The following is a 22392-nucleotide window of genomic DNA, read 5'->3' as shown; positions in this document are numbered from 1 at the left end:
TTAGTGCTTGTTTACCAATACCAAGAGCAGTAGGTGAATCTGTTCCATGGGGAATTTTAACAATGAATTTGACCAATCTAAGAAACAAAAATGAGACTACCCATTGCAAACAAAAAACTTGTTGTTGAGTGGTATGAATGAGTGAAAATTATCAGGAAACAATAGAAGTCCCCAGGGAATCAAGCAGATTGTGAAAATTTGTTAAATTGTGTTTTCACAAAAACAGGAAGATATCGAACTGTTGGGTGGTGTTCTTATGACGAACAAATTAGAAACAATGGAAGCAGAAACATCATGGAATGGAAGTGTGACAAAACCAATCAGACTACACAAGAGGAGGAGGTGCAATGGGATTCTATATGGTCCATGACGATATTTGCTCAGTTTCAGTATATGGCTAGAACTCCTTGGTGGTTTACCTGGGATCAGACAACTTTTGCAGCCTTTCCATCAGTGCATGACAAAGGAAGCACACTGAGAGAAAAGGAAAATTTCGTGTCTTGGTGGAAATGTGAGGAGGTATATGACTGCAGCAATGTAGACCCAAAAATTCCTCCTTTGGCTGCTGCCTTAAGACATGGGTGTCTTTGCTGAGGTCTTAAAAACAGTCTTAATTTAACTGAAACCTATAAACCCAAAAGAACAATAATATTTAGCTGCAGAAAATCTACAATTCAGAGTCCAGGACATTTAGTTTGGGCAATGAGTGATAGAACATGGACAACACATCTGCCCTTGGATGGAAAAGTAAAACAGATTAAATTAGGTATGCCAACGCTGTGCCCAATTTGGAAGAAATCTCCTCTTAAAGGATCCTTAGAAAATTTAAAATTAAAGTGGGTTAAAAGATCAGAAACAGATGAAATATGGAATGAACCCTCAATGGGAGTAAAATTGGCTGGGCTCTAGAATCCCTTCTGAATCCCATAGCATCAAACAGAAACAGGGAATGGCTGTGTCAACTGACTGGACAAGTAGAAAGACTGGCAAATGTCACAAGGAAAGGATTTAAGGAACTAAATTTACAATTACAAGAAACCGCAAGAATGACTTTGCAAAACAGAATGGCCCTAGACATGCTCTTGCTCAAAAATAGAGTAGACCATTGCTGTATGCATATCCCAAATGTGACACAAGATGTAGAACATGACCTAGACATACTAGGAAAAATTAAGGAAGATATTGAGAAGATCTGAGAAGATATGTCAGAAGATTAGATAGACAAAATTTTACTGGATTAAGTTGGAATTTAAGTTCATGGATAAAATCATTACTTGGCACATTATTATCTTGCTGGTTATTTTCTGATGATAATGTTGATTTACTCCTGCTTGAAGAAACAAATTAAGAGAAAAATTGCGTTCAAGCAAATGATCATAAGAGAAATCCCAAGAGCATACAGTGAGACAGAAATGTAATAGACTCTGGTATGAAAGTATTGAAATGATTTTCAAAACTTTCAAAGGGGGGATATGTTACTGATTTGTTATTAATTTGAGCTTATTTTAATGATTTTTGGTGATTTGGATTTAAATAAGGAATGATTTAGAGTAACCATACAACCAGTTATGCTGCTACAAAGTCCTTTGTAAAGTCCCAGGCTAAGGCCATGTAGGCCGGTAATAGCCATAAACCAGATTTCTATTCAAAGAACAAGACTCAGGACGAGGTACCACTGTTAGACTGTTCGGTAAGGACGATTTATTGCCCTGTAGACCAGGTGTTCTAAAAGTCACATTGTGAAAGGGCCTCGAAGCATGTTAAAATCGCAATGTGAGACAAAGTGCTTTAGTCAAGGGCACTGGAGGGTCCTTCTTTCAGGTCAGTAGTCTGTGGTGGTCGCAAAAGCAGCCCCCGACTCATTTTAGGACTCAAGTGCACATGACCGGAAAGAGGTGGGAACAAGAAAATGAGTTACGGGAATTATCACGTTTATGTATGAGAACTTGATTAATATGTATTACTATATCCTATATAATCAGCATGCTACACAAGTTAGGTGTGTGTTGTTGGTGAGACGACTCCCCTACGCACCCAGCCATTAATAAAGGAACATCTGCTTATCTACATCACATTGGTGTCGATAAGTTCTTTTATTCCATTTTGGTGACATCACTGTCAAAGCCTGACAAAGCTGTGGAAAATGAGCTTGGATAACTCCAACAGGCAGTAGGTTTAATTGAACACTATTAGCAGGAGCCTTAGTCTCACAAGTACAGAGACACACTCTCTCTCACCTGTTTTGGACCCTTGCTAGCAGTCTCTAACTCCAAGAAGCACGTAAATACATTTCTACTTGATTTATTCAAAAAACAGCAGCACACATTGAAAAATAGTCATGCATCCATCATAGTGCTCCAAGATTATACCAAGCTTCAATATTTGCATTGGAATAGCACGCAGTTCCCAATTCAGCAGGTTCCATAACCTTTACAAAAAGGTTGCTTTGTTCTTTCTTAGGTTAATGATTCACAACTATTCTACAGAGTAGTTTTATTACAAAAAAAAGTTCTGCTGTGCTCTGAGGCTAGGACTACGTCTCTTGCTTTCTCTGTCAGGCAATACGCCTACATGATTGAGTAAGCAAAGGGACAATTCTTTTCTAGTTCACATTCAATCAGAAAGTAGACCTGCCTGGAGCATGCTCATCATGAATCTGCCACATAAATATCTTCCTTGAAGCAGGTTTACAGAACAATAGTAAAAATAATTTTAAGTGTGTCAAAACCCAACATTCCTTGATAAGTATCAGCAATAAATATCAGCAATCCATTTTTTCCCACCACACACATCCTCAAGTCATGCTGAATTTAGTATTTTACTCCAGAATCAATTAATTGCATTGAGGACTTATGCTGATCTTGAGCAATAACATTATTCATTAAAAGATGATGACAGTCAGTCTGCAGTATTTGGAAACAGCAAGCTAGATACTGGACATTACAGATCTTGACATTTCATCTTTCATCATCTTCAATCTTTTCTCCATCATGAGAAACATCGCATATAGACAGTAAGGTCCTGGGCAAGCAACATCCCAGATGGCCAGAAATTGTCCTGAAGAACTGCTAACCAAAAGCTTCCACAATATTTAGTGTTTTTCATTATGTGCCAGCTGCTGAGATCATGTGGCTTCATCTGAAATCTTAGCTTTCACCGTGGCAATATCTGTTCCCCAGATCTGCACAGGAGAGTTTGAGATGATAAATTATACCAGCTCATACTACAAAGAGGAAAAACCTCAGCCTATCCTAAAAATATGGGGTTTTTTGAATTATCAGTGTTGCACAACACTTCCTCCACTTCTTTGTACATACCGCCTAGTTCATCACGTGTTCTGTAACAATAAAGGCATTTTTATGATGCACATCTTCAGTGTCCTACCTATTACAGTAAGAAAGTATTTTCACTCACACTTGTATTAGAAATAATATGCCAAAACCCAGGTTTGCACATTTGTATTCAGCATTACTTGAACAAACTCAAACCAGAGTTTATAGCAGCTTGACCAATGAAAAACTAAATAAGTCATGATCTGGTGTGCTTACTTTAAAATAAAATTAGGTACTGTTATATTACTTACTGCCAAAGTAACTTCGAGAGAATTTCCAAGCTAAAAGAAACACTGCTTCTACTACCACACCGCCTGGCAGAGGAATCCCACAGGTGAAACTTCCCCTCGCTTCTGTGTTAATACCTTGTGATTCTACTTGCTAAAACAAGGATGTGATCTAAGCCTGTGTTAGGCAAAGAAAAAATAACCATATAGCCCGGAGTTGGGGGCGGGGTGGGGGCGGGAAGGACCACACACACACAAAAAATTGTTAGTGTGCTGGAAGACAGGCTACAGACCTGCTGGACTCCACATGCATCTCAGGGGAACAAGGCTGCAAAGTGAGGGAGGCTGAAGTACATTTTTCTTTGAGAGTGAGATCATCAGCAGGGCAAAGGCAAGGTTTTCCTGTGAAACGAGACAAGCTGCACTGATCTATTCTAGCTGAAGATCTCGCCCCTGGCTTTCTCCCTGTTCTGAGGGAGAGATTTACCAGTAGCAATTTCAAATGGTAACGAGGATAAAAAAATAGGGAAAAAAAAGTGATTCAATCCATCCAGACGAATTACTTCAAGCATTTTAAAGATGATGTGGTTACAATATGCTTTCAGAGTACATGATTTCTTCAGCACAACATCCACATGTATTGTACCATACGGTTTTAAAAAAATAAACACACCGATAGAACTGATGCTTGCTAGAAACCAAATACCCCCAAGATACATCTCTAGTTGGCTAAAAGAATGTCAGTTCACAAGGATATACTATACGTATGGCATTCGGCTAGAAAATATTAAATAAACTTAACTACAGTGTAGAAGATTCTTATAAGCTCCTCTTTCCTTGACTTAATCAGCAGAACCTGTGAAGTTTATGCATCTAGTACAGATACGTGTGGACTTCTAGCCTCAAAATTAAGTATTTATTATAAATATTTAAAGGATTTGTGAATTAATATCAAAATCATCCACATCTTGTCAAAATTATTTGACTACAGGGAAGGTGCCTATTTAAAAAATCGTGGGATAAAAAAACCTGGAAAAAGTACTTGGAAGCTGCCTTCACAGGCAGGATCGAGGTGAATGACAATTATTTCCAATCAATCACTTTATCTGCAAGGTAGAAAAATAAAAGATAAAAGTCTAGTGGGCACTTCTTAAGTCTGTTATGATGTCCCTCTGCTAGCTTTAGACATACACTTACACTGACAGACCAGCACACCAGCACATCTAGAAAAGCCAAAGATTAAAAATGATTCAGGTGCCAAAGCTTGCTTTCATATGAAGGAACATAGTAATTATAAGATGTATTCCTGCAATTTTGCACAAATAATGACAATCCCATCCTCAATTTCCCATATACTACTTAAATTTTCTCTCTCTCACCACACACACACAAAAACAAACATGTAAATAAAGTACTGCGGCTCTTCTTTCAAGGTCAAAGACCCATGCTGAGCTGTGCTTTTTTTTGTTTGTTTGTTATACTCTTGCCTTTATTATTTAGTCATCGTTTACAAAAAAAAAAAAAGTTATTTCTCTTTATTTAAATGCATAACTCCAAAGTACTGCAGAACTGACAGTGGTGAAATATGGAGCTTAGCACAGAAAACTCCTTTCCTATAAGATAACCTCAGAGCAAACTCCAACCAAACTCCAACCAAACTCCTAGGCTTCTGCAAAGAATTCAAACTACATGTGGCTTTTCTTATCAAGCTTCAAGAAATTTTATTGCATCTGCTCCAAGAATTTTAACAGGTGGAAAATTGACAGCATGCAACATAACTTGAGCCAGTATCTAATATTCTCACTTCATGGAGGAACTAATTCTGAAGACTATTTAATTCCTTGTTCACAGAAAATTCCCACTGAAGTCAATGATACTGTGTGGGGTGAATTTAGCAACTATAACATAAAATGGTACAATAGCAGCTAGTCCCCGAGATAAAAGAACTTTACTTATGTGGAACTGCTCTTGCAACAAAGGCTGAAATTATCAAAAACCTCACATGGGTTCAGATTTCATTTTAATTAGAAATAAGTTTCAAAATAGTTCTTGAGGTATATCAAACTTTAAAGCAATCCTAGGCTTATTTCCACAAGCAGCCACCAAAGCCGGTGTAAAGGTTTGCACAAAATTTTGAGAAAATTAACTGCTTCTGCTTCCTTCAGTTGTTTTGAACAAACTGTACTTTGTTAGGAGAGATCAAAGGAAACAAAACAAGGATCATAAGAGTTGCTATAATCTGTCAGTGGTGTTACACCTGGACAAGCATCCTAGAGGCAATGTAAGGTACTTTAGAGAAGAGGAAAGACAGCAGGCTGTTCAGTGACATTTGGTCACAGACTCTGATAGACTGTTTCATTTAATGACCAAGCTGTAACTAGTTAGTGCAGTGTAACATGAGCATGGCACAAACCCTCCATGTCCGAATATTTCCCTTCAGAAACCTTACAGTAGATAATTGGGAATAGCTTGTTCAAGGAATATTTCATCTAAACCCCCAGCACTTAGGCAGTTGGCTTGTATGTGAAGCATGAAAATGTTTACTCCTCTAGTAATCCCTCCTTTATTGTAGGATTTAGTTACAGCATGATTTAGCATTACCACATTACAAGCTGTATAAAGAGTATTTCTGGGAGTTTGCTGCTTGGTTGTTTGGGGGGTTATTGGGAGTGGCGTCTGCCTTATAAGCAGTTTATGTTACTGAAATCTGACTATTAATTCCCACTTTACCTTCTATAAAGAACACTTTCACATATCTATCATCTCTTTTCTCAGTTGTTGTTCTTGAATTTTCCTGTCTTTTCATGAGTTTTGTCCTCCGTGCCATTACATGCTCTTGAAATCAACTGAGTATTGTATTCCCCAAGGATATACTGGAAGATGCAATACGTTATGGAGAAATTTCCTTTATTTGCTATTCTAAATGTGTACTCATCTTTCATCTGCTTTGTCTCAGTCTGATACAGTTACTCCAAGAAAACAAACAAACAAAACACACAAAAACCCCATAACCATTTAAAAATATAGTCACTCTAAAAACCACAAGTCATTAACCCTTCCTTTATACCCTTGACATTACTTAAGTTGACTTGTCTCTTCACCTAGTTTAGCTTCATACTGGAATTACTCAGCCTCCTCTTGGCTTTGATTCAGTCAAGTTATCATCCAGTTTTTCAATTTAATTCATATTTTGGAAAAAATATCAACAGTAAAGCTTTACTTACACACAGCTTAGCTGATACACAATATTGACCTTGGATGAGCTACTTCTTCCTTGTTTCTGAGGTTTGAGACAGTATCTGATCCATAACAGTACTTAGTTCCTTTTATTAATAAAGGACAATTGGCATCAGTAACACTTTGCTGCAAGGGACAGTGTGGGGTACATGCATAAATGCCTGCAGGGTTCACACAGTGCAACAGCTGACACAACCTAAAGCATGCAGTGGCCACAGTACTCTCTTCTGTGCTCCACCAGTGGAAATATAGATTTGAAATCTTTCAGCCTGACATCAGCATTAGCAGTGATCTGCTGCATCCACAAAGCATTGCACTGAAGTTCAGGCACCAGCATTAGCAGAGCCATAGAAGTCCACACCAAAACCTGTTAGCTCTGCAGAGTTCTTAATGGAGCTGCACACTGCTTCTCCTCTTCCACAGGGCAGAGCTCCACTAGCCTCAGGCACCTCTGTGCTTCAGCCTGTAGCCCCACGTAACACCCCTTCCCAATGCCAAAGCAGCAACACCTGACTTACTTGCTTTGATAATGAGCAACACTCTTCCTCCTCCACATTAGTCTTCTACTCATTAAGTTTTCCCTGGAAGCATGTAAAAGCTTCACCTGTTCGTTACAACAGACTCTTTGGGGTACTAAATACTAGCGTCACTCAAAACAACCTTGTTTTCTGACATCAAAACAATAGAAGTTCCTGTAGAAGAATGACTTTCTCATGAAAGAATAAGGATCATTCCTTTAAGAACATATTTCAGTAGCCTAGGACCAGATCATCACACTTCCTGCACAGACTCCTGCCTTCAGAAGCCAGTAGAGCTGAACTGGTTGGCCCTCTGAGGAACATCCTACCCTGACTTCTGCTGGTTTCTTCACAGATGGAATCTTGTCACAAACTTATTCCCCAGTTACATTTTATCACATCATCTGCATGCCTCTTCATGAAAAAGAAGCATTACTTATTTTGCTCAGCCTCAAACAAGTTACAGTAAAAGCCTGGGGCAGAGCATTTTGCTTCATTTCTGTATTCATCAATGTAAATAATTACTACTGAATCTGCAATGAAATAGCATATCTCTATTCTATTACTAGAAGAGTAAAATATCAGCCTCACTTCTCAGCTTACTCAAACATTTTCTGGAATATCAGCTCCTCTATACTTAGGAGTTTTAATTGCATTAATATTAGCTATGCTATTGCGAAATCCATTAATTCAAGCAAAAGACAATAATTAAAACTAGGAAACACTGAGCTGAAACTTTTTGTAAGACAGAGCATAGCAAAGCTAAACATTTTCCTAGGAATTGAGAGCTTGTGGTATGCACGAACTGTAGCGACTGATCAACCCTAAAAAGATAATTGGTATAGGGAACAAACGGGTTTTTCAGTTCAGATGTGTGATAGCATAAAAGAGTTAATGCTGGAACTTCTGAGAAACTATTATGAATCTGAGAAATGTCACAACTTCTTTACAATCTGTGAAAAAGTCCCTTCCTTTTGCTTCTGAGGCAACACTATGCTTCAGCAGGCATCAAAAACTTGAAAGTAATGGAACTGGATCAACATCACAGTTCTTTCAGGAAGCTTTGCTTTTTGCCTCTGAGAAATTAATCTTTTTTATGAAACACTAGTTTAAATAAAGCATCCCTCTCACTGAGACTCAGCATATCACATTTAGTGATACAAGAAGTATATCTGCCCCAGTCAAAATATCTATTTTTGAAAGGGAGGGAAGACCACTTCCATCTCACCTATTGTTTAATCCTCCAAATCTTAGAAGAGATCTTTGGCACCTGCACACACATATTCAGCAAAGGATTACTTTTTCTTAGTCAAGCTATCAAAGGGCCAGCAAGTAATTTCACTGATCTTTTGCTTAGGTACCATATTTACTTTGTGTTGAGGGTCATATCAAACAGATAAAGACTCCAGATACATCCAAGTTTTAACATAGGCCTCATAATAGAGTCCACATTTTCAAAGTACTTGCAACATCTAAACAGATCTTAAATGTGGTACACATCCTCCAGTGAGAACAGAGTCAAGGCTCCAGCAAGCAATGATTTTTCAAAAATTGCAGCTAGCAGAAGGGACAGCTTTATGGCTCGTGAAACATTTTCACCACAGAACAGCGTGTAAGATACAGAAGTAACAAATTCTGGTCTAAAAATCCCTAACATTAATTGGGCCTTGCACTGACTGCACCAGGTGGTTACACTGCAGTGTCTACCATATATGAACTCAAAAGATTTTTGACTCCCAGAGTGTAAATACCCTGAACATTCAGTATGTACTATTTGTGACACATCTCAAGGAATCAGGATACCAATAAACTTCTGAAAAGTTGCAGACTACCCACAATTTTATAAAGGCATAACTCCAAAATACTAGGGGAAAACGAAACCTCACTGCTAACCACCAACACGCTTCTTAAATTCTCATAAACTGGTACAAATTAGGAGTAAAGAAAAGCAAGCTTACCTGTCTCTGGAACAGTATCTTCTGAAACAGCAAGAAATACGATTGATGGAGACACAGATCCCACATGTGTCAGCAGGAAGGGAATTCACATTGGGCAGGTTGAGAAACTCTCTCATTTTACAATAGCCTTCTCTTCCATTTGTTTCCTGCTACTTCAGATCGCATGCAAGTTTTATGTAAAAGTTTCCTCCTTATAGAGTTTTAGCACTTGCTTCTTCCAGACCAGCTGATTTGTTTGACTGTTTTTGACAAGGTGATCTTTAAAAGGCTAGTGACAGACCAATCTATCAAACCAATGCTGAATTTTCTTTTACATTTTTTCCACAACCAAGAAAGTCCAGAACCCCTGGGCTTTTCCAAGCCCAAAGGTCAGTTTTGTCTCAAGTATTTGCAGAGCTCTTGATAGTAACCATGTTACAGCTGCAGGATGAAAGGATCAACACTCATTGCTACTGTTACAGTCTTACAAGGTGTGGCAGGCGTACCTGCCCTGACAAAGACCAGGGCTTTCTGGCTGTTGAAATGTAGCAGCCACCTATTCTTTTCACACCTGTACTTTTGCGCCCCTATGGTGACTGGGGTCCTCAGCCACTAAGAGCTGACATGACCATATTTTGACCACAGATCAGTTTTGACTACGGTATAAATGGAGTCCTGCCGGACAGCAAATTGAGTTGGTCCTCCTTGGAGCAGCAGGTCTGCAGTCAGGGACTCTCCCCTTGGATTGGGATGCTGCCCAAGGTACCTCCTTGAGGTTGAGAGCCCTTGCTTTGCTGGATGAGTGAGTTTTGGGTCATCATTCTAACGTTTACAAATTCTTAAGTTGACTTAAGTTGTATTAGTTCTGTTTGACAGACATACGAACCTGTACTTTACTAATGTTTGTCAGAATGCTAAACAATTTTGATTAGAATAAATCTCATTTTGAGTACAAGCCTCATCTATTTTGAGGGCTTCCACGATATTTCAATTAGCACAGTCAGCAGGATGTCAATAGAGGAATTATTGTGGAGACACAGCTGTGCCCCTTCTCCCCCAGACATACAATGGGCAAAGGAGAAGTGGTCCAACTGGGCAGTGGTCGTGGAAAGGCTAGAACAAAGCCATATTTTTGGGATTACAGAGGTAAAGAAACTACTTTGATTAGAATAAATCTCATTTTGAGTACCTGCCTCGTCTATTCTGAGGGCTTCCATGACATAAGGATAATACAATTGACTCAAAAATCTTTCCTGGAACTCCGAGGTTAGAGTCTCCTTCTCAGCTAGCCAAGTGCTAATTATTCTTTTCTGCAAGCTTTGTCCACCCAACACACTTTCCATCGAAGCAGCAGGAGAGCTCTGAAGGGTGAAAAGGCCTGTTTATTCAATGGCTGCTTTGTGGGTGCTTTTCCACCTTTTCATTCTGTGAGCAGAATCCAGGACTGCCGCAGATTCTGTAAATAATCTCATGTATTAAAGGTGCATTTGTCTGTGGGAAAGAAAAAAAATTGTCTAATGTCAGAAAAGACTTTTATAATTGCTGCAAGATTATCCAGCACTGGTTTATCTTGTCAGTGGTAGCAATGCCCAGCCAAATTACCCCAGGAAAGATGCAACTATCAGAAATACAGTTATCCAGATAGGAGAGCTGGTATGACACATAAAAATCCTCTCATATCCTGCTGCCTACTTTGAGACAGAACAGATAGTTGATCATAAAATTGACAGTCGCATGAGAGAAAATAATTCAGAGTGCGTGGACTCAGGCATGCAACTCCTCCTCTCAGATAATTAAGACACTCATAGTTAAAAAGTATACGTGCAAGAAACCCTCCTACCTGCTTTGTGGCCTAAATATCTTTCAGTACTACCATTCTTTCATATTCATTTTTTTCCTAAGTTATTCATCCCTGGATAATTCCAAGAAGTGGTGAACTTCTTAACTCAGAGCTGTATTCATCATTTTAACAGGCCAAATCACTCTATCACATATCTTGGCATAAGTGACATACTGAAACTAAGTTTTTGGAATACATTATATCAGATTCTATGCAGTCAATGCTTCTTTCAATTTCCTTACTATTTGAAGTCAAAGAAAACTGTGTTACAATGTTAATCAGAAAATAAAAGATATATTTAAATATTGTTTTGCAAAAAGAAAAAAATAATTAAAATGGAATGAATAATTAAAGATGATGGAGACAGAATTGAGTCCATGTATGTTGGTTATGTGACACAGTAGTTTTGAGGTGTTACCATAAACCTCTTATGTATCAGCAATCAAGTAATTATGGTGGCCCACAAATTGCTTTATGTAGCTGGGCACATACACCTGCCTCAAATTTATTAATAGATCTTTTCAGTGTAAATCATCCTTCTTGCCATTTGAATTTATGTAAAGGCTTTTACTCCATAATTTCAGAGTTCTTCAAACACAGATTGTCACAGTTGAACTGTCAAATTACTATATTCATGTAACAGTCCACACTATTTATATGAAATTAAATATAGTATGATCAAAACCAGCCAATAATTTGTGGCAGAACTAGGCAGAGAACACTTGAAATGCTGGATCCCAGTACCCCAGCTTCACACCAGAGAGCATTACCCTTTCCCTTGTTTTGCAGTACCTAAGTTTATGATGCACTTTTTAAGGGAAGAGCTAAAGAAAGTAAAAGAGTTATCTACAGCCTGTCACAGACATAGTTTGTACAGAGCAATAACAAGACATTTCATTTATTCCTTTTATGTCTCCCAGTGAGCAGATTTGTTTTTAAATATCAGACGCAGATCCACTGTGTATGGGAGACTGAAATGTGAAAGTGATAAATGAAGCAGAAAGTTCACGTCAGATCAAACTCTTACTCATTACATTGAAATACACGTGGATTTCCCAGACTTCCAGATATGGTCAAAAAAAGAACCTGGACATTTCGCACATTCCTGAACATCTTGCAAGAGGGCATAAATACCATTGAGAATACCAAAACTGAAAGATAACATGTCCCCATAGTTAACTGTTATGTATATGCCATGTTATATATCTATGGCTGAAAAGACAGTAAGTGCTTGAAATCCCCTTGGAAATGATGCTAGCATTGATATAATTCCTTTCATCGTCAGAGTTTCCCTATAGACTACAATGAAATTGTTCCATCAATAAAGTACTGCACATGAAACATTGCTCTGTCACTTTGCAACTAAGCCTGAACAAATATTTATCTAGTAGCTTACATTTTTAGCTGGTAAAAAACTCCACAAATAAACCACATAGAAAGCTACTCAGCATTTAAAATACAAAATTTATGCTTTATGTAAGAAACTGTCTCCACTTTTAAATGACTACAGCTGTCGTAAGATTTGCTTCTATTATGTGGAAAGTTTCTGTATGAAGATAATACTGTACACACATAAATTACCCTACAATCACTCTGAGTATCTTTGCAAGTAATGGTAAACGCAATAGTTTAAGTGGATTATTTTAGAAGTATCTATGTAGAAATAAATTTTAATGCAGAATTGGCTGCATTCTTAATCATAATTCACCAACTATGTCATTACTGACCAGTGATTAAAACTCCAAGTATTAAAAGGCTGTGAATATTTAAACAATGAGATCAAAGCACACACTTTATCATCAGTATCTAAACCCATCAATTCATACTCTGAATGAGTTCTCAAATTTGATAAAAGTGTCTTGGTAAAAAACAAAGCAGCACATTAAACACAGCAACCAGACCACAAATCCTGCTGCAAGTTTACCTGAGTAACAAGCAGACAAATGCCAAGTTGTGTTCATTGTGTAGGTTTATGTGACGCTTGAAAGGGATGGTGGCACTAGATTAATTTAGGAATAAATCAAAACAGTTTGGGAGTGAAATCTCAGGGCAAGTGGGAGTAATACTGTTGTTTCCTTATTTCTAAACAATAATAAAATGGAAAGGCACAAGAGGTGTCAAGAATATTACCAGTGGGCCAATGCAATCCATGCAAGAAGCAGAAGACAAAACAATACAGATGCTGATATCACATGTAGGCTTTTTACTTTACTAGAACTGAACTCGCACCACAGGAGGACCTCCATACTGACCTTCTCAGTTAAAGCAATGGGAGTGCTGAGGTAAGAAATGCATCAAGCAGCCCAGTGAAGGATCTGGCCCTAGTTTTTCAGCCTTTTTACATTATATTGACATTAAACATAACACAATATAGAACACATTGATTTATATGTTTAAAATAAGGCCTAAAGCTTTCTGTTTTGCCTGGAGAATGGCATAGAGCCTCCCAAAATAAAATTTTAGGTAAACAATGACTTTCTTGAGAATTCACAAATAAATTCATTTGTGAATCAGAATGGTTAAGCTGGCCCTTCAGGAAATACAGGTGCACAGAGTACAAGATTACTTTTCTAAACAACCTACATTATCAAAAGCTAGACACATGAATCAGAGTAGTTTTTTGGAGAGAGTTAATACAAGTTTTATTCTTATCTTTTATTTTTTATCTCTCATAAATAAGAGCTTAATATCCTACACAGAGACCACAATAATCATCATTGTCAAAGAGCAATCACACAATTTTCACCTTTAGAAAAAGGATGTCATCTTATTATTTCCATAACAAATTTGAGGTTACAAGCTCCCTCAGCAAAAGTAGCTATGACTTCCATTCACATGATGCCATTCACCAACAGGAGAGGAACCCACATTTTCCCCAGGAATTCCTTGGCTTCATGCTTTGAAAAGGTAGGAGGTGGTCTACTATCCTAAAGGCATGGTGAAGCCAGATGTGCTAATCCTGGGGGATTAGCATCTTGGATCCATAACTCAGATTAATGACAAAGATATGGTGAGAATATACTAGTATCCTGCCACCATCACCCTACACGTAATGCTTTTAGCACAGCAGATGTGTTAACATCATATGGGCCTTTTAGACTTCTTAGAACCTCCCACTTCTTGCAAACTTTACAATATTCTGAATATTCCTGAATGTATCTGTATCTCCCGGGACAGAGTGCACACCACTGCAAGTCATGATAATAAAAAGGCTAAAGTTTCCTTAGGTAAATGATAGTAAATCCCACCTTCCCTCCTCATAATGCTACAAAACTAGAGAGCATACTCAAACAGCATTTTTAGTGTCTCAGTCTTATTTAAAAGAGATACTCACCAGGACACTCAAAGGCACATATCTGCACAGAAGAATTAAAAACCAAAAATGCCTACCGTCTTAAAACACTGAGAGTTGCAGATAAAGAGATAAGCAAGACAGATACTGATGTGTGTATGTGTGTAATGGAGTAAACATCTTTTAGCATTCTTTCTCCCAAATTGTTGGCAAACACTTTTCATTTTTAAATTGTGAATAAGTAAATTGGGGAGACACCTACAAAATTCCAACTTTGAATGTTACAGCTAGCAGAAACCAGCAGAGCAAAACTGAGCTGCTTATGATAACAACCAGGGCAGTTGCCACCACTACCTAAGTCTATCGTATTAATACAGAGTCAGAATCTTGTTCGTACTGAAGTCAGTCTGAGTTTTACTCCATTTGCTGACACACAGTTATGAAACAGAAAACACAGCATGACCAACTGAACTTAATTCACCCACTCCTAAGCTACAAAACACTCAATAGCATCTGAAGGGGTAACAAACATATGTAAAATGAATGTTGAGATTAATTTCATCAATGCAAAAAAGTATAAATTCAATGTCATTTAGATCACACAGACTATCTACTGGAATTGTATACAAGCTGACAGATCAGTAAAGTTCAATATCCTTTAAATTTTCAGTTATTCAGTTTCCAAACCAAGAACTGAGATACTGGATTTCAAAACTATTCAAAAGGCACAGGGGAGCAACTCATTGCCCAGTTAGAACGTTGGGGACATGGGAGAAGAGGCAGCACTAGATTCAGACAGGTTAGAAAATAATAACATCAGCGCTGGTTTTGGATGGTATTTCTGGGATCATCACCTGACACGTGTGACTGTTGGTACAGACACAGTATTAGTGAAAGGGAGTGCTCTATGTCAGATACTGCAGCACCAAACCATCCAGCTCCCTGCTTCTCCACCCTTTCTGTCCCCCGGGGAAAACCCTACCTCTGCATGCAGATGAGCGCAATCTCACAAGACTGGTTTAGCTCTCTGAAGTGGCATGGTCCAGCTTGATGTGATGGGAGGAAGGAGAGGTCCTGCAGAGCTCTCCTTGATCAAGCTCCCAAGCATGAGTGCTTTGGGAAAGGCTGAATGGGATCAGTGTATTCCCATTTGTACTCCTCTGTTAGTTTTACCCCACCCTCCACATACACTGAGCAGTCACCAAGGATGCTTGAATATTACTCTACAGTAAAAGTGATACAATAATTCTACTAAATGGGAAATAGCCTAATTGCATCTGACACTTGATTTTTCCTAAGGCCACTGTGACCAAGATTCTGCTTCAAATATGCCTAGGACTGGAACACAGATTTATTAAAACGCTGTGCAGCTTCAGCAGCCCTTTACTGTACCATGACTATCTTGCATCACAGATGCACACTTTCTCCTTACTCTGCTATAAAAGAAATAGAAAAACATTAAGAAAACAGCTTCTTTCAAATAGGGAAAAATTCCTTTTTAGATGACAGAACTCAAGTTGAAATACATCACTTCTCAGTTGATTTTACCTACGTAAGTTTATACAAGTACAACATTGGATCTGACATTACTACCTGTGAGTTCAGTTTTTGGCTTCTGAGTAGGTTTCAGCAGACTTGCTATAGGTGAAATTATAATGACTCACTTATAGGTCAGGGATCAGATTTTTTTCTTCACAAGACACAAGGAGCCTCTGAAAGGGATTATGTTGACCAAATTCAGAAGACTGAGAAATTGGTTTAAGCTTCAGAAACACTAAAAGTTACCATTTAGTTCTGTTGAAATCTCTTGGCATCACTAATGAAAATTCACGCTGAAAGAACAGATACCACGCTGGAGTAAGCTTGAATAAAGAGAAAGCTGAAACAAAAAGCAATTTACTGTGCCCAATTTCCTTTATCCCTGTTGTGTTTGCTAATTATGGTAAGCTTTACGAACAACAACTTGTCTCTCCTAGATCAGGTTTTACCTCATTCTTTATTCTGCACTGAAACTAGGATACAGGGTTTAGGACTTCACACTCTTACTTCCAAAACCACTTGTGATCTCACAAATTTTGATCATGATGACTTCACAACAGAACACAGAATGAACCATATAAGGAAATGCTTTTTTTCCATACAGAAACCTTGTCATTTTGATAATTAGTACAGGCAGAAGTTATTTAAAAAATGTGGTAGAGACACAAGTTTGTATTTAAATACAATACATATCACACTGGGGACTTGTTTATCTAGATTCTTATTATCCAAACTTCCTACTATGCAAAATTGGGTCATCTCCCCTGATGTGCATCATTTGCACCGAGAAGTCCCCTGATTCTGAAACCTCATTTTAGCTGAATAAATTCCATACCCCTACTCTACTTGGATAGACAGGTAGTTCTACTCCACACTGAGGTTTGGGTTCTTACAGTACCTACTTTTAAAATATTACACAACAATTTGAATGCATAACACATCTCTATGTTTGCATCAGTCTTTTTGCTTACATACAAGGCTGTCCCACAAGCTCAGATACCTAAGGCTAATTGCTTTTGAACAGCTCTCAAAATTGCTTAGAAATTAGTAACTGATGAAAGACTAGCAGTCCCACCACACCTGTATGCATTGCACTGCTACAGCTCTGCACTGTCACCTCATTTGCAGGCTGGACAATCTCTAATACTGAGAAGAGACAAATATCTTTTATTATGGAGTAAGACCAACCCCCAAATGTCCTGTACTTGAGCTAACAGCTACAGTATGCCCAAATATAAATTCGGTTACTGTAAAAGCAGTTAATAGCTCCTGAAGATTTAATGGCACAGTCAAGGTTTATTACAGAATAATATTTAAAATGTGATGGAAAATAATTTTTTATTTCTATATGACATTCAAGATAATAAAAGCATTAAGCCACAATAGACATAAAAGTAATGCCTATGCTTATAGACATTAAAGAGCTTATCACTGAGACAGAATTTTAAGGTTATTTTTTATTTTCCACTCACAAATACTATGCCATTTTATTGATATATATGTAAAGTAATAAAATAATAATTTCAAATTATTATCAGTTCATCATAGTGAACATATAATATGATTTACTTTTTAATTAAGGAGCAGTTTTCAAGGCTGAAATAGTTCATTTTTAATCAAGAAGAAAGTCATCATCTTTTTCATATAAACTCTGAACCCTTGAAGAGCTTAACGAGCTACAAGGCTGACATTTCAACCACTAAACTTTGACTAAAAACATAAAATACTAAGGTTTGTTTTATTTAGTGGTGCAGCTAACATGATACACTTTGCCAGTGTTCTTTTCGGGCATAATATGGGTTGGGTTTTATAATCAGCAAGAAAGGCAATGCAGTCTGAGCAAAGCATGGGAGAGAAGTCAGAGAAGGTGGGAAAAAAGCAAACTAATTTAAATAAAATCATAGTTCTTGGTCAAGACCAGTGGCATAAAATTCCCTCTCCTACTTGCAAAACATCTCTGCCTGTTTCTACAGGTTAATAGAGGCTTTGCAGATAGCTGGTAAATTGTAAACAAGCAATTTCACAATTTGGAGAGCAGCTTAATGTGGGGCAGTCAGTGCTTTAATCCTCTGGAGATGACCTTGCACAGAGCAAAAGGCGGACTCTGCTCCAGTTACAGACATTAGGAAAAAAAATAGATCAAAACAGAAGAAAACAGCAAGTAAAGGCACATACCACCAGCCACTAACAGCTTTATGCTGCAAATCTGGAAAAGGTTACTCAGCTACCAACATCCTGAGGCACCAGAACAGAAGGGTGGACTAGAATTACGCTTTCCAGGTAGACACCTACAAAGCTAAGACTACATGATGGGTTAGGAAGCTATCGGTGGCCTATGTGCCTCTAACTGGAAATGAAGGAGGTGTAATGTAAGTGGGGGATTCATGGAGAGTCATCTTGGCTTGACATTCCCTCCCCACCTTTTACTTTTCTGGGCTTTATCAGATGCTAAGGGTTTATGACTGAGGACTTTTTAAAAATATACATTCATATAGTAACATTATTATTTTTTTTTAAATACTCTGTCATGCAAAGTCTATACTCACTTCCAGATGGTCTAATTGAAATCAGTGGCACTACCTATGGAAAATATCCTGCCTCAGCTGCTGAAGGGAGGTCAAGTGCTGGGGCAGAAGGATAAAACCCACCATGGAGGCAATGAGAGGAGTTCCCAGATAAAAATATCTGATTGCATTTACTTGAGCACAGTCACTTCCTACTGAGCCTCAGGAGTATGGCAGAAGCCCTTCTCTAATAATTACATGGAAATTTAAGTGACAGGCAGGGGAAATCTGAGCCCCACACCTGTCAGTAAGGGAGATGCCTGGCCGGGCCCAGCATAGCACCATGGATGCAGCCAGCAGGGCTGGACAACGGCTCCCGCCAGCATCAGACTTAGCTTTATTTCACATTCATATTTATTTCACTTCCAGATTTTCCAGAATTAGATACATTCCTTTCTATAATTAATTAAAAAATAACTCAGCGATATTAACAACCTGAACAGCACATCAAGACAGCGAGGAAAAAAATATGGAAGGGAAAACTCAGCAGGTGTCAAATTAGCCTGGTGACATTAGGACAAGCTGTCCCAAAGGTTTTTTAAGCAGGAACTGGGGCCAAAATAACTGCCTTTTTTTTTTTAATAGATGTCAGTAAATACAATTGTCTGTTTCACTATGACAAATGGATTCTGCATATTTATATATATTTATATTTTTATAATGTATTCATATTGCTATATAAATTTGTATATCTAAGCTGTATTTACATATTATATGTCCAAAAAGGGAATTTTAGTAGCTCTATGAAAGTAAATACCTCTTTCCTCCTCTTCCTTTCCCATTCTGACTGTTTCTGTAAAGCATTTCAAGTTGTACAGATAAAAAGAACTATGATTAGTCTATTATTAAGTGGATGCAATCAAATATTAGAGCACAGTAAATAAGGTTCAGTCCTTTACTGAATCAGAGGGAACACCAGCTCTGTTTTCTCATCTGTTCTGCAATCAAGACAAGCCTGTCCACATGCTCCCCATGAGGTACCTTCAGCTGAAACTTCCTTCTTCCTCCTCACCACCATGTTTTCTGCAACTCAAGACTTTTAAGAGATCCTTTAAAATTCACCTCCTCACAGACGCTCCACTCTACAAGTTTAACTATTAACTGGTTAAAACTATTTTCAATAAATAGCTGAATGTGAATAGGTAACAAGGTGATTCAAACCAGAGTGTGTCCCACAAACATGGAAACCTCATTATCCAGCTATTAGTACAGTGAGACACTCACCCCACTACAACTGAGTGCCTCCCAGACCACATGCTTACAAAAGCTCTCCTTGGGTGGACAAGGGCTAAGCCAGCACACAGACCTGCCAAGAGTGTTTATTCAGGAAACAAAGTCCAGTTAATAGCCAGTGCTAACTCACCACAGTGACTATAACAATCAAGGCCTGGTGACAAATTACCTAATTACAAATTTGATATAAATTAGTATTGCATCCAAGCTTTTCCTGAAGCAGACAACATCCTCGATTAAATCCTCCAGACAGTTTTTTCAGGCTGCAGTTTTACTTCAGCAAACAGAATCAGAATTTAAGCCAAGGCACATTGTTTGAAATACATTCCTGACACCACCACTAGATGCATTACATAAATAATTTTATTTCTAGTTCAGGTAAACTATTGAACAACTGTTTTCTGTTTATTAATTTATATTTTGCAGAGATAAATCCTACTAGTGTACAAGCAGAGCCAGTCTAAAGGAGGGTGAAATTTTAACTGACTGTTGTACAAACCTCACATTTGCTGAAAACAAGGATGATAGCCCACAGGCAAAAGATCTGATAGGATTTTTCATTAATTATGCACTGATTTCTTAAAATTATTCAGAGCAGGCTGGACAGGCCTTGATGGATTTCAAAGACCAGCCTATGTCTATGTACTAAATAGCCCACATTTATTAAAATCCAGCTTTCAGTTATGCATAGTGCACACTGCCACTCCAACAATTTTCCATAAATTGAGAGACTTGCAAATATAGATTAATTGAGGCAATGAAACAGCAGCTAGAGTAAAGAAATTAGATATTCCCTTTCATAGTTTCTTCTCTTGAACTTTCAGATTTCACAGTGGTGGGCAATTCCCCAAAATAAACCAGCAAGGGAATATAAGCTCAAACAGCATTTATTAAATCCAACAGCAGAATCGGTAAATGGTTGCATGTAGACTTTGCTTTCTGTCACATGTAATTTTGAAGCAACCAAATAAACACATGGTTGAGTGTTAGGCACTTTGCTTGTGATAGTAAGAAAAAAGCAAGCATAATTTGGTTTGTCATCTCTGTTGCTAAACCACAGATGATTTTGGAATAACTGTGCTTGTTTCCTAAGACAACTTTCTTTCTGGTTTAAAAAAGCCCCACAAACAAACAAAACCAAAACCACCACAAGAAACTAAACACCCCCACAAAACCAACCAAACAAAAAGAATAAACCCAGTAAAGCCCATGGGCTGTTCAATTTCCTGAACAGACTTTGATGCTTTAAGCATACACACAGCATTTTGTGGATGATTTCTTACTCGGTTGGTTAAGGGTGGCTCCAAACTGTGCAAGCAGTTACTGAAGGGCTTTCATGATGTGACAGTAGTGGTACTGAATAGCAGAGACATTAAAACTAAGAGTCCTCAGTGCGGGATACCAAATTATGTTCTTTGGCAATCATATCTATGTCGCTACAAGTAAATCTGCCACTTAATAAACTGTTAGAAGATTGCAACCTATGAAAACAGCATGTGTTTAGAGCCATTGTTGGGCCCCCAAACTTTGTACAGGGACTGAAATAGCTGGGGAGTCCCTCTGGCATTTGGAAAAGCTACAGTGTGAATTAAACATCCTCTGTTCTCCTCCCCCACTGCCAGCAATCTGGCCATGAGAAACCCTCTGCTTAGAGCCATCCCATCTCATTCCTCTTTCACACCCTGTCCATGGGTGCACCGAGACTGGTCTCAGCATTTGGGAAGTGCAACAAGAGGTTAATAAAATACAAATGCTTCAGCTGAGCATATGTTGTACCCTGCCTCACATAGCCAGCCCAATTTCCTTCACACAGGGCTATGTAGACACATAACAGTGACTCCTTTAGCAGCATGGCTTAAGAAAGACACAACAGGACTCCTGGGTCTCTGCAGAACCAGACAGACTCCTCCACCTCCTAAAGCATAAAAGAACTTTTTCCTTCTGTTTCTCTTCCCCTTTCACAAAGCAAGGTATGTGACACTACTTATCATTCAGAAAGCACTCAGCCAAGGTAACTGCACTAGCCTCGTTACAGAATTAAGAGAATCAATAATAATAATAGAAAACAATAATGATGAAGCCACTAAGATTAGTGCTTGCATTTTGAACATGATGAAACCACCCAGCTCCAAATTAATTTTTAAAAGTAAGCATCAGCAGATAGTTTTTTCCACAGCAATTTCCACTGCTAACCCTTTCAGTTGTCTTAACACAGTCTTTAAAGTACATACATTATTACTTTAAACTACTTTGATTTTTGCTGAAAATAACAGTCATAATTTTTTGGAGGAGATAACTTCACTCTCGAGCCTGGCTTGTATCCTGTTAGCTGTTACAACCCTTTAATTTGTGCTGCATTTAATAGAAGTGCTTTAGAATGGAATAACAACATTGAAAATACATGCAATTAGAGAAGTCATGGGGCGTTTCCCACCCGCAGAGACCAGCAAGAACAGGGCAGCTCTGAGAGAGAAGGCAGCTGAGGCCAGCCACAACGCAGGCTGGGCAACAGCCTCACCCACAGGTCTCAGACCCATAGCACCAGAGCCAGGCAAGCAGGAACAGCAATAGTAAGACATCCCAAGGACAGTTCAGGCAAAAGCAAGGCAACAAATTGACAAATCCAAAGAACAAGTCCGGAGCAGGACCAGAAACAAATATACCTACAGCGTA

This window comes from Strix aluco, chromosome 3, assembly GCF_031877795.1.
Source record: "Strix aluco isolate bStrAlu1 chromosome 3, bStrAlu1.hap1, whole genome shotgun sequence".
NCBI classification, from domain to species: Eukaryota; Metazoa; Chordata; class Aves; order Strigiformes; family Strigidae; genus Strix; species Strix aluco.
Note: the sequence above shows the minus strand (reverse complement) of the source record.